This window comes from Stegodyphus dumicola, chromosome 12 (genome assembly GCF_044657685.1).
Source record: "Stegodyphus dumicola isolate Sdum_Otavi_A_Nest chromosome 12, ASM4465768v1".
Lineage (NCBI taxonomy): Eukaryota > Metazoa > Arthropoda > Arachnida > Araneae > Eresidae > Stegodyphus > Stegodyphus dumicola.
The window spans coordinates 48,758,112-48,774,466 of NC_140779.1; the positions used below are offsets into that span (position 1 = coordinate 48,758,112).

At 34.4% G+C, this 16,355-nt stretch overlaps 1 long non-coding RNA gene across 1 annotated transcript in view; it reads left to right on the forward strand.

Annotated features, from left to right (window-relative positions):
• The first annotated feature begins 218 nt into the window (after positions 1–218).
• The window catches only part of LOC146993560 (uncharacterized), an 88,618-nt gene continuing 72,481 nt past the window's right edge, over positions 219–16,355 (forward strand). The window contains exon 1 of the long non-coding RNA XR_015044424.1: positions 219–386. This is a non-coding gene — a long non-coding RNA (uncharacterized LOC146993560). The remainder of the gene's footprint in view (positions 387–16,355) is intronic.

The window sequence follows — 16,355 nt, forward strand, 5'->3', positions numbered from 1 at the left end:
ATTGTTCTTTTCTGTTTCTCATTAGTTTGACTTTTTACTTAGTCAAAACAAACTTGCCAAAGTCCATTAACTGAACATAGACAGCGACATAGCTCCTGAGTTTTGCAATTTCATAAACATCTTCTGGGATAGCATCCGAAGAATAAACAAGGGTGATTGAAAATTGAAATGTACCATATTATTAGTTATTGCACTTTTTTCCTTTTTATTTTTGTATAGAATTTTCTAACAAACAAGGGGCTTGAATCGAAGTTTTTGGCTTGTATTCACACTCATGTTGTGCGGGAACTGTATGGATTGTTTCATTTAAAGTTATTTCTGAAGCAGACGCTGAAGGATTAAACAAATTGGTTCATTCTTTGTCAAATGCTATGCAAAGATATAAGGTAAGATAAATTTTTTAAAATAATTCTATTGTTTATAATGAAGCAATAAAATAATTTTTTCAGTTTTAGAGAGCTAAAAAAGGAGGCTTAAAACTTTGAGTACCTTGTGGAAGATTTAAGACAAACTGTTCTGGCTAATTCTAATGTAATTAATTGATTTTGACGTAGCAAATATCTTTTAAAAAATTTAGTTTTGTTCCGTTGACTCTAACGGGATCGTTATAAGAATATATTAAAAAAATATGCTAAAATAATTTAAGAAATACTCGTTACTGTGAATAAAAATTAATGATAAACATCTATCATAGAAGTTTCTTGAGTTAATTGATGAGGCACGATAAAATATGAAGTATCATTAAATCTTGTTAATTTTAAAATTATGCTTTTATTGTCGAAATATCATGGGATTGTTAGGAAATAAAAATCCCATGATATTTCGAGCATAATTTTAAATCTAGTATCTGACAGCCAAAGTATTAGCATATTTAAATTAGATGGCATATAAATTTCTGCTCAAGCTCAAATAAACTTTCGTCGGGGGTGGATAGTTTAACTGATGAAAGTTTCTGTGAATAATAAAGACTGATTTCATTTATTAATCTATTATAATGATGCTCGCGACACTGCACGCTTTAGAAGGGTTGCTTTCGTGGAAGATGTTCTGATAGAACTGTCTGATATTCAAGGTACAGAAGACTAAATACAGTCAATCCGATCACTACAATAAACTGTTAGAGCAAGTTGCCTATGTTACCCTTCGGCCACTTCTGTACGCGAACATTAATGGAAAGACCAGATATGTAGAAATTATTACCGAGTAGTTGGTAAGAAGAATTTTCGCGATCAAAAATATCTCTTCAAGTGCTTAAAATGAAAATCGCAATTTAACATACCGAAGAGGATTATTTGTGGAACTGTTAAAGGTGTTAAAGGTAAAAAAAAGGAAAGGAAAAAACTATAAAATTCATTCCACATAAGAGAATGACGGAAACATGTCCACATAATTTTAGAAATGCGGAATGGTTTCAGTATAATAACCATACTCAGGTTTCATTAATATTGCAATGCACAGAGAATTAGTAATTTAAATTAAGAATTGTAATGGATTTTGATGCATTAATAACATAACTGTTGTAAAACAACATTGCAAACTTTGTGTAACGAAACCATAGCTTGTATTAAACTATGTGATATTTTTCGTTAATAAGAACTCGAACTTCACAATTTCTAGAAGGCTAGCGTTGCTTAGTAAATTCTTATCTCGTATGACTATATTGTTGTTTTTAAAGTAAATATTGTGAATAATTTTTTAAAGTATGGCAATACGTTGTTCTCCATTTACTGAGACTATTAACCCTAAAGACAAATTTTACTGCGGCCGAAAGGAACTGATTAATGAAAGTATGTTTTTCTCACTGAAAATATCAAGTTGGTAAATATAACTTGCTGGAGAAAACTGTTTGGCACATCTCTTATAACGTAAAAGATCCAAAATCTGCGATGAAGCAAATTAGAACACTATAATTAGCTAAATAAAGCGTTTATAAACGCGTTTCAGAAGATAATCGTATTCATAGTCAAACAAAAATATTAAATGCTACGTCGAAAGAAGTTTATGGCGCGATAATATTTAAAAATATTTTCTTAATACTTTTTGTTTAAAATTTTTTAAATTTTAACATTATGTAAATTTCATTCAGCAAGAAATTTTTATTAACTTTCTTATGACAAAAAGTGAAATTTAGGTAAATTTTGAATCAAAATCATTTAAAACATTTCAAAATCAAATTTTACCCAGACGGCATCGAAAAAAACCCAGTTGTGCCTGTGGTATTTTTAAGAAGTGTCTTAATGGGTAAGTAATACATAGCAACTGGCTTATTTATTCAAAAAGATCTTTGTCGCTATTCTGTTTTTCCATGCAGTCTTTTTACTAAAAGTAAGACAGATTCTGCTATTTCCAATCTTAAAAGAAGTTTCAAAGATTGGAAAAACTTAAACCGAATTTCCGATCACAAAAACTTCATTGTGATCTTCAATGGAAATGCTTTGGAAAAAAAATAAAGGAGGTGGTTTCATAGGTGATTCCCTGCATAAAGCAGTAGAATCAGAAAAAGAAAAGTGGCCACATATCTTACGCGTTACATTAGACATCATTTTGTTTTGTGTAAAACACAATTTACCTCTTAGAGGTACGCATGAAATCATTGGCAGTTCAAGAGCAAGAACGTTCCTAAATTTAATTGAATTAATAAATCATTATGATATAAATATTGCCTTTCACATAGCTAATTACAGAAAGGTATCAGTTTATTATCTGTCTACTAAAGTACAAGATGGATTTATGTTATTCTTAGGTAATCATGTTCGATTTGAAATTCGTTCTAGGATCAAAAAAACGAAATATTTTTTTTTAATATTTGATTGCACACCAGATGCTTCTCATCATTAGCAACTTTGTCGGATTATTAGATATGTGTACATAAAAGACGAATTCATAATTATTGAAGAAAGCTATATAGATTTTATAGAAACAAAAAAGAAAACTGGTAGTGGTTTAGAAAATGAAACTGTAAGTTAGAAAATGAGAGCCTCGAAATTGAGAATGTTCAAGAACCAGATTATAATAACGGGGACAAGACGGCTGGATTATGCGTCAATAAGGCGTGCAAACCATTATTGGCCAAAGAAATGATCAAGATATATATATTCCATGTTCGGCTCATAGTTCAAATTTAGTATGCAATAATATCTCTTTAACAAATTCAAGTATGTAGATATTTTTTGGCAATGTGCAGAGGATTTATAATTTTTTTGTATCTTCAACGAGTAAATGGAATGCACTTATGTCCGTTTGGAAAACAAAATTAAAAGGTCATAAGGATACAAGATTGTTATCAAGAGCAAATGCTGTTAAAGAATTAGATTTACAAATAACAGAAGTGCATAGATTATTCAAAGGTATGGCATTAAGTCATAAATCTTCACAATGGGATGAAAATAACAGCATTTTGAAACAAATCAATTTTAAAATTTTAGGTTTGTTATCTGCGCTATGAGGTATTTCTCCCACTTCCCTACCGTGCCTTTGTGGTGTAGTGGTCAGCATATTGAGCCGGTATTTCGGAGGTCCGTGGTTCGATTTACGGCGAAGGCAGTTGCATATTTTTCATCTTTCCTGCTTCCAATTTACGTAATGACTCTACAAGTGGCGCCCGAACTAAAAGGGTTGTGGATGACTATTAAAAATGGTTGTGGTCTCTTAAAACCCTAGTCGCCCTTTAAAAAGGGCAGTATATAAGGTATTTCTCTCACTTCCCTACTGTGCCTTCGTGGTGTAGTGGTCAGCACACTGAGCCGGTATTTCAAAGTTCCGTGGTTCGGTTCCCGGGGAAGGCGGTTGCATATTTTTCATCTTTTCTTTAACATAATGACTTCATTAACATAATGACTCTACAGCGCGTAATTTAATACTGCAAGAAATCGAAAGCGTAAATAAAGCTTTGCAGTCAAAAACTGTAACTGTCTATAAAGCCGCACGCTTAATAGAGAGACTATGTCTTGTATAGGAAATGAGAGAAAGTATTTCTCAATGCATTTTTGAAAAATGTAAAACTTCAGCTTTAGAGATGAATATATCATCAGAATTTGAAGAGAAACGAAAACGAAAGTTAATAAATCAGATTGTGAGAATCAATTGATATAAATTGGTGTTTTTCAGAAAAATACGCTTTTATAGAATTTAAAGAAGTGTTGGACGTTTTAATTTCACAATTGAAATGACGATACGAAAAGTTAAATGAAATACCTTCCGATTTTCAGTTTCTAACTGGTGAACAATTAATGTCATTAGATTGAAGTAATTTAAAGGCAACAACCTATAACTTAGCAGTTAAATAGCCGAATGATATGAACGCTGAAAAAATTCAGTCAGAAATATCTAGTTTAAAAAAACATGCTATTTCAATAATTCCGGACTCAAAAGCAGCTACAAGCTTAGAACATTTAAAAATAATTCACGATTAAAATTTAGTTCAGTCCTATCCAAATTTGGAATCAGCGTTAAGAATTTTTTAACGTTGCCAATTACTGTAGCTAATGGCGAAAGAAGCTTTAACAAATTTAAAAATAATGAAAAATAATAAGAGATCTTCACTAGGCCAAGAAAAACATTCAAACATGGCCATTCACTCTATAGAACATGAGCTAAAACAGACTTTGAAAATATTAGTGATTTTGTTTCTTTAAAAGCAAGGAAAATTAAATTATAAATATGCTTGAAAAGTTTATGCCACATATTTTTGAGCAGATGTTTTATTTATACTACGTAATATTATTTGAAAAATTGAAAATAATATTAAGTAATGTTTTAATATTTTCCATTTCAAAATGGTTAAAAATAATCATTGCATATTCCACAAAGTTATAATTAAATATTACTGTATGAGGTATTTTTGCTTGAAATAGGTACCATAAATGAGTATACAATAGATATATATAGTTAATTTTTTATATGTACGATTATACTTATGTATATGCAATAATACATATATTTTGCGCGTGATTGTATATCGTTATGTTTTCAAACATTATTTAGTATTATTTATTTATTCTTCCAACCCACAAGTAAATAATCTTGCATTGTATACAAGGGCACACATTTACCGCTTTCCCTCAAATAAATACACTGACTACTAATAAGTATTTGGACACCTATGCAAATGGCGATATCTTCGGTCCTAAGGTACGTCACGGACTCAGCCGGTATATATCGTGTAGGAAACAGTATCGGCTTTAGTCGCATGCAAGATGCCTCGCAGTTCGGTGCTCTCTGATTTCGAGAAAAGTATAATTATCGGGTATCACAAATGTGGTCGATCCTTGAGGGACATATCTAGCGATCTGAATTACCCAAAATCGACAGTGGCCTATGTGATTAAGAAGTGGAAGGTGAGCGGTGATGGTCGAAATGTGCCCCGAGTTGGCAGACCAACAAAACTGGGAGATACAGACCGACGAGTGCTGTCCAGAGAAATTCGGAAGAACCGCACCCAACCGATGGCCCTTATCCGCGAGGAGTTTCAACAGGCATCCGGTAGTATTGTTTCAATGAACACCATCCGTAAGGAAGCACATCTGCTTGGTTTTCATGGTCGTACTGCTGCCCATATACCTTTGATCACAAAGTCCAACCGCGCTGCTCGGTTAATGTGGTGCAAAGCACATCCAAATTGGACCGTAGATCAGTGGAAACGGGTTCTTTGGAGTGACGAATCAAGGTTCACCATTTACATTTACCGTTCGGATGTCAGGGTCTGGGTCTGGTGTCTACCAGGAGAACGTCTCCTGCCAGAATGCATTGTGCCAACAGCCAAGTTCGGCGGAGGTGGAATTATCGTCTTGGGGTGTTTCTCCTGGTATGGGCTAGAACCCTTGATCCTTATTCATGGTAAGCTCAACTTCAATGCCTACTGCACTATTTTGGATGACAATGTGGTTCCTACGTTGTGGCAGTTTTACAGGTTGGACCCCTGTTACTTTCAGGACGACAATGCCAGTTGTCATGTTTCGACGTTAACCATGGCTTGGTATGGTGTCAATGGAGTTCATCGAATGGACTGGCCTGCCCAGAATCCAGACCTGAACCCTATCGAGAACCTCTGGGACGAGTTGCATTGCCGAATTCAGGGGTGCACTACCCGTGCAAAATCGGTGAAGGAACTTCTATGTCTTCTCCAAGCCGAGTGGAAGAAAATACCACTAGCTCTCATACAAAGACTTGTGGAAAGTATGCCCCGGAGTGTCCACGCTGTAATTACCTCTCGTGGAGGCTCTACCAACTATTGATTTTGAATAAAGTTAGTTTTTCTTTTCTATCACAGGTGTCCAAATACTTATTGGTAGTCGGTGTATAAAGGCACTGCTCTGCTGGTAGGACATTTCGATCTATAGTCCTACGACAAAACAATAGGCGCTTTGGGACTCGTTCCATATTCGAAACGGCGTCTTGTACCGAAAATTCGAATCGGATGATGGAACGTTTTCCCATGGCAGCTAATACTTTCGAGATCCCGAAGTCCTTAAACAACTACTTACTAGCCCAAGAGACCACTTAGGAATAATGAAGGCTTTGCAGAGTTCGAGGGCGTTTCTATTGGAGTAATGCAAAGTATGACGTGCGAAATTGGTGCCGACCTTGCGATGCCTGTGCAGGTTGAAGAGGACTGAAGAAACGCAGCTGAGTGAAGCTGCAACGTTACAACGTAGGAGCACCTTTTAAACGTATCGATTTTGGCTTCTTGGCACAATAATTTTAGTGTGGCTGAGATTAATTTTGTATGCTCTGATTGCTTAAAAACGTACCAAAATAAATGAGGGTTGATTTTGCAAATAATTTTAGTGTGGCTGAGATTAATTTTGTATGCTCTGATTGCTTAAAAACGTACCAAAATAAATGAGGTTTGAAATGCCATACCAACACATTACACTCTAATAATACTAGATTAATGATTCTTTAAAAAGTGGTCGATCACCAAGCTACAAATGTGAGGACTGCCATCTGAAATTTAGTGACCTAAAAAATTGGAAATATCATCAAAATAAAATTCAAACTTCTAACAGGTAATTAATTATGTGTGTCCTGTATGTTATGCTAATTTTGAAAAGCGAGAAATAGTATTTCATTTCAATAATGTTCATGATGTTGATTTGAATCATACTGAGCAATAATGTTCATGATGTTGATTTGAATCATACTGAGCTAGAATTTAACTCATTTAATGATTTTTTGGCATGGAAGGCAGAAATTGAAAATAATACGAAGTCAAAATTTCTTATGGAGTAAGCATATTCAATATACATGGTGTAATGCCACTGTTCAGGAAATTTTATATCGGAAGTAAAGGTTTATGTCACTTAAAAATCCTTGGTAGCAATAAATGCATATTGCCCAGCTGCATTAAAAGTACCAGAACATACAGATGGCAAATGTGTAGTGTCATATCAGAAAATACATATTGGGCATCGGAATGATTTAAGTCACTTATTTTTAACAACAGATGAAATGAAAAATATTGCATCAAAGATAGCAGCAAAAATTTCTCTGGATAATATTTTAGATGAAATTAGAAATTCTTTATGAGATGCTGGGCTTGAGAGCGTTCATTTACTTACAAAACAAGATTTACATAACATCAAAAAATCTTTCAATTTGTCATCTAATTTTGTTAAACATGAAAATGTTTTGTACAAAGGTTTGTGTAGATACGTGGGTACCTCAAATGCAAAATCCTGAACATCCATGCATTTCATTTTATAAAACCCAGGGATCAACATAGCATGAGTGAATATTGTACACAATGTTCATTTCTAACAGGAAATGATTTTGTTTTGATAATGATGACAGAAGCACAAAGAGAGATACTGAAAAAAATTTGTTCTGACTTGTATATGTATTGCTGGTACACATGGGGTGAATGCATACAGATTTCATAATTTTACTTACAATAGATGATTTGCACTAAAGATTCCAGTGTGCATTTTTCATTTATAATCGATGTGATCAGCCAGTGCTATCATTTTTTCCCCATGTATTAAAGAAAACGTTGGGCAAGTACAACCACAAATATTTATGTCTGATATGGCTGAATCTTTTTTCAATGCTTGGGAGTCTGGAATGGGTTTACTACAGAACAGTCTTTTTTGTGCATGGCATATTGATAGAGCCTGGAGAAACAATTTTTAAAAAAATTAATGGTGTTGGAAAAACAGGCAAAAACATATAAAATTATTAGATCTCTCTTAGAAGAACAAGACATTGATACTTTTCATACACTGACAGAAGCAGCAATAAAATTACTTAAAGAAGATCCTGACACTATTGAATTTTGAAACATATTATTTACAAAATACATCTAGCTGGGCATACTGTTATAGACTTCACAGTGGTGTTAACACAAACATGCACATCAAACGAATGCACCGAACGTTAAAATATATTTATCTTCATGGAAAAAATTTAAAGAGATTGGATAACACTATATATGGTATTATGAGATTTGTAAGAGATAAAATGATTAATCGCTTAATTACAGCAAATAAAGGTAAATTAACAAGTAAGATTTGGGATTTAAGAATCAGACATAAAACAAATGAAACACTATTTTATAAGTAATAGAGAATGAGAAGTGTGGTCTGTTTCATCAAAACATAATACAGAAATATACACTATACATGAAAGTAACAAAACTTGTACATGTCACATACAGTGCACCGAGTGCAATATATGCATTCATTGATATATATGCAGCTGTATTAATTCATAAGTTTGTAGAGATATTAGGTATTTTTTTGGAAGCACGCAAGATAAAAAATATTCAATGCCTTCGCCAGGAATCAAACCGTGGTCCTCTGGATACACATCACACCATGAAGGCATGCCAAGAAGGTGGGAGAAATACTTTATATACTCCCCCTTTTAAAGCACGAATGGGTTTCTAGGGACCTAATCTCCAAATCCTGGGTGTAGAGGACGATCATCTAACACCATTTTAGTTCGAGCGCCACTGTACAGACATTAGAATTTTACATTGGAAGCAAGATAGATTGAAAAATTAGCAATGCTTTCGCTAGGAATTGAATCGCGGACCTCTGGAATATGCGCCCAGTGTGCAGACCACCACACCAAGAAGGCGGGAGAAATACCTTATAAGGTAGGTGGAGTATGTGCAAGCACACTAGAAATACTGCTACTTATCAAATGCATTACTTATATCAGCACACTAGAAATACTACAACTACAATACATAATGAATTATCCACTTAGTATAGATGACGAAAATGAATTTTGAATTAAGTAGGAAAAAAAAAAAAAAAAACTAGTAAAATCTATTCCCAGACGTTTAAAAGCTGTTGTGGATGCTAAAGGATATCCTACTAATATTAATTTAAAGAAAAATGAAAATATTTACATAATGTCAAGATTTTTTTTGAAGTGTACGAAGACTTTTGTGAGATAAAATGTTTGTCATTTTTTGATTATTAATTTCTTAAAAATAAATTTTTGCTATATTTAAAAAATATTTCATGTAATTTTATTACAAATAGATTATAGATCTTATTATTAAAATCTCATTCAGAAAGTTTACTTTTAATTAATGGATAGAGCCCTATTACAATGAAAATCATAAGTGTACGAACACTTTTGGGAGCCACTGTATTTTAAAAATAGTCATTAGTACCTATTCACAATTCCTTTTGTCCATTTTTATCATCTAAAACATCTTCTTTCAACTGCCTATAAGTGTTTTATATGTGACAGATGATATTTTTTTCTTATTTATATAACACTCTCTGTCTCTCATTCTTCAGAACTTCTCTTTAATAATAAGATAATTCCAACTCTGCTCCTTAAAATGATCAGGAACAGATGTAGAAGGTCAGAACAGGGTTTTGAACCTTTACCTCAGGTCCTCGTGATAAGCTGATGTATTCTGTGATTAATGAGTAAGTCTATTTCTTCATCCTCCTTGCATTACTGTCTTCCTTCCCCCCCCCCAAGTTCAACAGTACCAAATATTGTCCATACAATCAATCATTCATTGACTTTTATACTATTCAGTCAATAGATTATTACCAAACGTTTTAATGTAGATAAATATATTATGGAGAGACTGAGTCAATCCCAAATTTGAACAGTAAGCAATATTTTCTACTATTTAATACTTGCTATTTAATATTTATCAAGTTTCTTATTTACTAATTATTCAACTCCATGTACATTCACATGTTGTGCACTGGCCATATTATTATGTGTAGAATTGTTTAAAATTAACTGAACATTGTAACAATCTCATCACAGGTTTTTGCATTGCCACATGCTGCTACATTCTTATTTGGGGGTTTTAATTATTAATAACATTAAATAATAGAAACCTTAAGTTTTTTATACTAACTAGCTTAACATACCTGATGAGTACCTTTAATAAGGCTTACTTGTACATTATGTAAACTTGTATTTTATGCCAATCAGTCCCCCTCTCCACACATGTTGATGTCAGCATTTATTCGTATTCCTTACATTTTATAGCAATAATTCATAAGTTTGTCTTATGGATATCTGATGTATGAAGGAATATGTGAAGAACACGTTTCCCTCCCCCCTTCGGGGCCGAATTTTGAAAACGTTTCAAATTGGTTTTTAGGTATTCATATTCCATACATTTTAAAGCAAAAACCTTATGTACATCTGTTTCTTCCTTATATGAAAAAGCATAAAAACACGTTTTGCCCACCGAATCTTAAAAAATCGCTTCTTAAATGACATCTTCGGTACAAAAGGAATAAGCTCCTAAGTTTTGATATCTGTATCTCTAATAGTTTTGGGCGATGATCTGTAGGTAAATAAATGAATAAATCAGGAATTCTTCCTTTATGTAAAGATTTATAGTAAAACATCTGAACAAATAAATATGTATACCAATTAAAAAGAAAACTATTTCAGAAAACTAACAAAAGAAATTAATTTACACTCAGTAATGCGCTCCCAGTTCGTGACGTTTTAAACGCATGGCATTTTAAAAAAATCGGCTTTGACCACGCCGATCTCCTTCGAGTAAACACGCTGCGCGTGAATCTGCGCAAATGATCAGAGAGGAATCAGAAGAAAACTAGCATCTGAGGAGCTAGACGCTTGTTATATTCTCTGAGTACGGAAGTTGTCGAAAGCGCACGAAAGAGTGTTTCCGCGTCGTCAATCAGGGTTGTGCAGTTGACGTACAAGTAGACAATGGCTATGTATGTGGTTTCGCCGCTGTTTTTTCATATTTAAATAAAGAATACGATCGTAGATCTCTGAACCGGTGGCGAATTTATAGAAAATATGTTGATGCTTTTGCTCTGCCAGAAGATGTTTTCATTGCGAATTTCAGATCGCAAATTAAAATAACTATAAATTTTGGCAATGAACTGACAGAGAATTTGGAGCCACATTCAGAAAACAAGAACGTAATTTCTATTGAAAGAAAGGTTATTTATACTATTCCTGAAATTATAGATATAAATTGTAATTATATGCTTTAAAAATGTAGAAGATAATAAGTTTATCAAGCACGCAAACCTTCTTCATTTAATACAAATATAGACATCCGATAAATTTCTACTCGATTTACGTACAGCAAGAATTACGTTTATTTTAAAATCTAACAGTTGAATACCTTACGAACAATACTTTGAACACAAAAAGGAATGTCGTTCATTATTAAGCGAAATTCACACTACTGTAAAATAAAAATTATAAAAATATAAAGTAGCTTTATAATATTTTTTCAGTAGCTGTACTACTACTAGTGCGATACTTTTAAAAATAAGTTTTAGCTCAGAAGGGCTATTAATTTAGTTTTGCCATTTTGTGGTGTTTCACCTGAAATGTTTCAAATTGTTGCCACCAAATATTATCGCACTGTATTACATTTAAAGAAGTTAAATAATGAGGAATCTGCATAAATGTATAAATGTTTCTCGCACTGTGATAAAATAACGGTACATAGAGCCATGAAATTTTGAATAACGTAATCTTCCATCCTAATATAGGCATCTGGAGGCCCAAATTTGGAACTGGAAATTTGTTTTATTATCTATTTCATATTTTGTAAAGCATTTATGAGTGTGATTAAGAAACTCAACGATTTCAAAGCGAGCAATGGCAACATTGTACAGATTAAAAAAAAAAAAAAAAAAAACATTTTCATCTTTAGCGCGCGAGACTATGTATCGGAAATTCTAAAGATATGCTCTTTTTTAATTATATGATATTGCTGTTGAAATTAATTTTATGGTTTGAGTGCGAAGAACATGATATTTGTTAAATAAAGGTAACACGGAAAACGTTAAAAAACGGCTTTTTGTGAGTAATATAAAACCTGAAAACTTTCAGTGTTTTTTTTTTTTTTTTTTTTCCTGTGTGTGTGTGTGTTTAATTTTATTACGATTTAAAACTGGTTTCTACGGGAAACTGGCTCGCATACACGTTACACATGGGCAAAGCCACGAATGTAAGCCTGAGGGTTTGTTCGTGGAATAGTACTTTCGTAATCTACACTGGTGTGCAAAAATTAAGGAAGAGACGGTTTTTTCAATATAACTTTGTACAAAAGCTTTCCAAATCAACATTTAATACCGTAAGATCCCCAATACGTAAGGACATGAGTAATGTAAGCAACACTTATTAAAAGAGAAATCAGAGGGATAAAAAGAAGCTTTATTAAAAAAGTAGAATGGAGCGCAATGCGACTGAAGGCCGAAACATCCCTGTGATGGGTGTCCAGCAAGAAACATCCGGTCTTTAATAGGGGATATGATCTCCTCTGACTGCTAGGCAGGTTTCGCAGCGTCTGCCCATGCTGAGAATGAGGGTGTCAATGAGTTGTTGAGGCATTGCTGCCCATTGGTCTTGCAGCGCCAATCGAAGCTCCGGAATCGTTACTGGTGGTAAGGTACGAGCTGCCAAGCGTCTGCCTAAGAAAATCCCATACATGCCCGATGGGATTGAGATCCGGAGATCGTGCCGGCCAATCCATACGTTCAATATCCTCAATCTCAGAGAGCTGTTCGGCAGCTACTGTGCGATGACATGGTGCATTGTCGTCCATGAAAAGGAACTGCGGACCCATAGCGCCTCTAAAAAGACGCACATAGGGAAGAAGAATCTCGTTACAATAACGGGTCCCGTTGACTGAACCTGCGTCGAAAATGTGAAGGTCTGTACGACTACCAAGCATGATGCCTCCCTAAACGAGAACACCGCCACCTCCATACCTGTCCCTTTCAATGATGTTCGAGGGATGATTGCGGCTTCCCCGCTCTCTCCAGATGAGTATGCGATGAGAATCGCTACTCAGACTGAATCTGCTCTCATCTGTAAAGAGTACTCGTCCCCATTCATTGCCTCTCCAATTCCGGTGTTTCCGGCACCACAGAGAACGCCTTCTCCGATGGGCAGGCGTTAGAGGTATATACCATACAGGGCGTCGTGCAAACAGACCACCACCGTGCAGTCTTCTGGTCACGGTAAAACGCGATATCGGTCGTTCAGTCGCCTGTGTCGTGTGTCTAGCGATTTCTCCCGCTGTCTGCCGCCTGTTTCTTCTGGTCTGTAAGGCAATATACCGGTCATCTGCGGGTGTGGTTCCTCGTGGACGACCACTACTAAACCCCCGAATAGCTGTTCCTGTAGTTTGAAATTGTCTCAAGTCGTGAAACGATGCTGTGAGTAATTCCGAACTCTGCAGCCATACTTGTCACACTGCGGCCTTCCTCCAACTTCCCAATGATTCGACCTCGCGTAAAAGCAGTCAGATGTCGTCTAACAGAATGATTATTCTCCATTTCTCGCTGAGGCAGCAACTCTGTGTGATTTTAACTGCTATACGGCGTGCAATCTCTTTGCCAGAAATACTGATCTTACACCGACAACATGCTTTATACTACTCAGACACTCCTCCATTACGTCTACCTGCATATCTGTGCATGTGCTACCGTACATCACCTTACTTAGTCTCCTGATTGGTCTTTCTGTCCGCTCTGCCTCTTCGTTCAGATGATATGCTAATTTTTCGACTTCGTCCTTAATTTTTGCACACCAGTGTATTAGTATTAGAAAATCATCGTTTCTTTGCAAACTTAATATATATATATATATATATATATATATATATATATACATACTGTTCATATCACAGTTCTCATTTTTATATTGTAAAAGAAAGATTGATTATTATTAATTTTCTATTTAATCTGTCGAAATGCGGGTTTGACTAGGAGGAGACCTACACTGATTATTTTTATTTTAGTACTTGCATTGTGAAAATAATATTACTATCTTTTAATTATTTTCACAGAATAAAATCTTTTGAAAATGTGTGTGTGTGTGTGTGATTATGGCAAAGCTTCGAGGGCTATCTGCCTAAGAGGAGGGATGCCTTCGTGGAGGACTTTCTAAGGGAAACTGGCTCGTATACACGTTACACATGGGCAAAACCACGAAAACGCCCATGCAGCCAGCCCGTTCGCGGGATTCGAACCTCAGACCGAACTACCAGTGTTCAGCGACTTTACCGCTCGGCCGTTGGTGGGCAAATCTTTTGAAAAGAAAGAATATTTAAAATAAGCAGTTCTTATATACATATAAGAAATTAAAATAACAATGTAATATTAAAAAAGTATAAGTAACAGTATGACAAAAATAGTAATTAATCACATATACAGGATAGATTAGTATAATTTTGTATATACATTTTATATTGAAAAAATATTCTTATTTTTTAAGTTATGTTTATTATAGAATAAATTATTTAAAATAAAACATTTTGATGCGTATGTGATAGTTGAATGCAGCAGCAATCGGCGATACTGTAACAGCGAATGAATTTTATTTCTTTTCCTGAAAGAAATAATTTTTATAGAAAAAGAAAATAAGAAAAGGAAAGAAAAATTAAGAAATATTTTCTTTGTAATTTCTTACTTAAGGAAATATTTTTCTAATATTAACTGTAAATCGCGTGAAAATAGTTTTAAATGTAAGCATGGGAAGGAAAAAAAAAAAAAACTTATTTTGCTATTAGATTGTAATGCAAATTAATCATATTATAAATTTAAATGATTAAAATTGTTTATTTTTAAAACGATTTAAGTAAGCTTAATTCATTTACTCTCATCTATTTACCGTTGCTTCCATGGTATCCCACATCACTCTTAGCCCTAAATTCCTGCGTTAACTTTCTTCTTAAAAAACAGGATTTTCCTTCACATAACATAGCAGCATATTCTGCTGGATGTTGGTCATAATACTATTGTGTGCCATTTTTTTCGAACTACAAATGCAGTGTGCGAGTTAGTGAAACAATGAAAGAATATTCTAGAACTTCAGCCAGCGCGCGCTATAAATTTCGTCACTGGTCTGTGCTGCGATTGGTCTAAGGCTCCTTGAAGCTTTCCCCCCTTTCAGTAATAGTCAAATGGACCCACCCGCCCACCAACCAACCGAGGACCACAGAATGACTTTCTCCGATAAGTTGTGATGGCTGTCTGATGTTTTGTTTAGTTAATAGTGTTCGCTCAAGTTGTAGACAGATCCAGTGATCATAGAATAGGCGTCCTGGTTTGAAGAAATGCACGATATTGCATGTGACAGAGTTAACGATGGAGAATATGAAGATCCGATATGACACGTGAGGTACAGGACATCGATTCAACGAAGAAAAGGTGTGGTTGATGAATCACATTCGACAGAAAGGACTGTCCTAAACTAGTCACCTTGGTATGGTCGATACACAGTCCTAAACGGGCTGAACGACATCGTAGTTCGGATCCGCCATCGAAGTCTAAGCCTAAAGTCATCCATTACAGCAGGATATCTCCTTACTATGGCCAAAGTATATGTACGTAGTGTATATAACATAATCTATAATAAGACTATGGTCCTTGGTTTCTAAATTTGTAAATTTATGCACGGAATTTGTTGATTTGTATTCGATTTAATATCAAGTACACTTGCAATTATTTTTTATGTTCTTCATTATTGTATTGTAATGTTTATTATTGTATTGATACTTTAGTTTTAAATATGCCTTCTTGTCGAGGGACCACTGCCCGGGATGTGCAGGCCTTGGGAAGGTAGCAGCATTACGAATTTTGTATTTAGTCAGATTGATTTATTTTCTCGTACAATGCAGCACCAAACACAATTAAGAGAAAGCTACGCAGGAAAATTAAAATACAGGAGCATCCCAATTTAACATTGAATAAAAGATTCTCGTAATTTGTATTTTATTTGAAGAAATGTAATTGACTACTTTGTTAGCTATAACAGTAATTCTCTTTCGCTTTTACGAAATCTCGATGTGCAGAAATTTAATAGAAATTTCTCGAGACATTTAAATCTATAAAAAGCTAGACAGAGAACATCTCATCTCG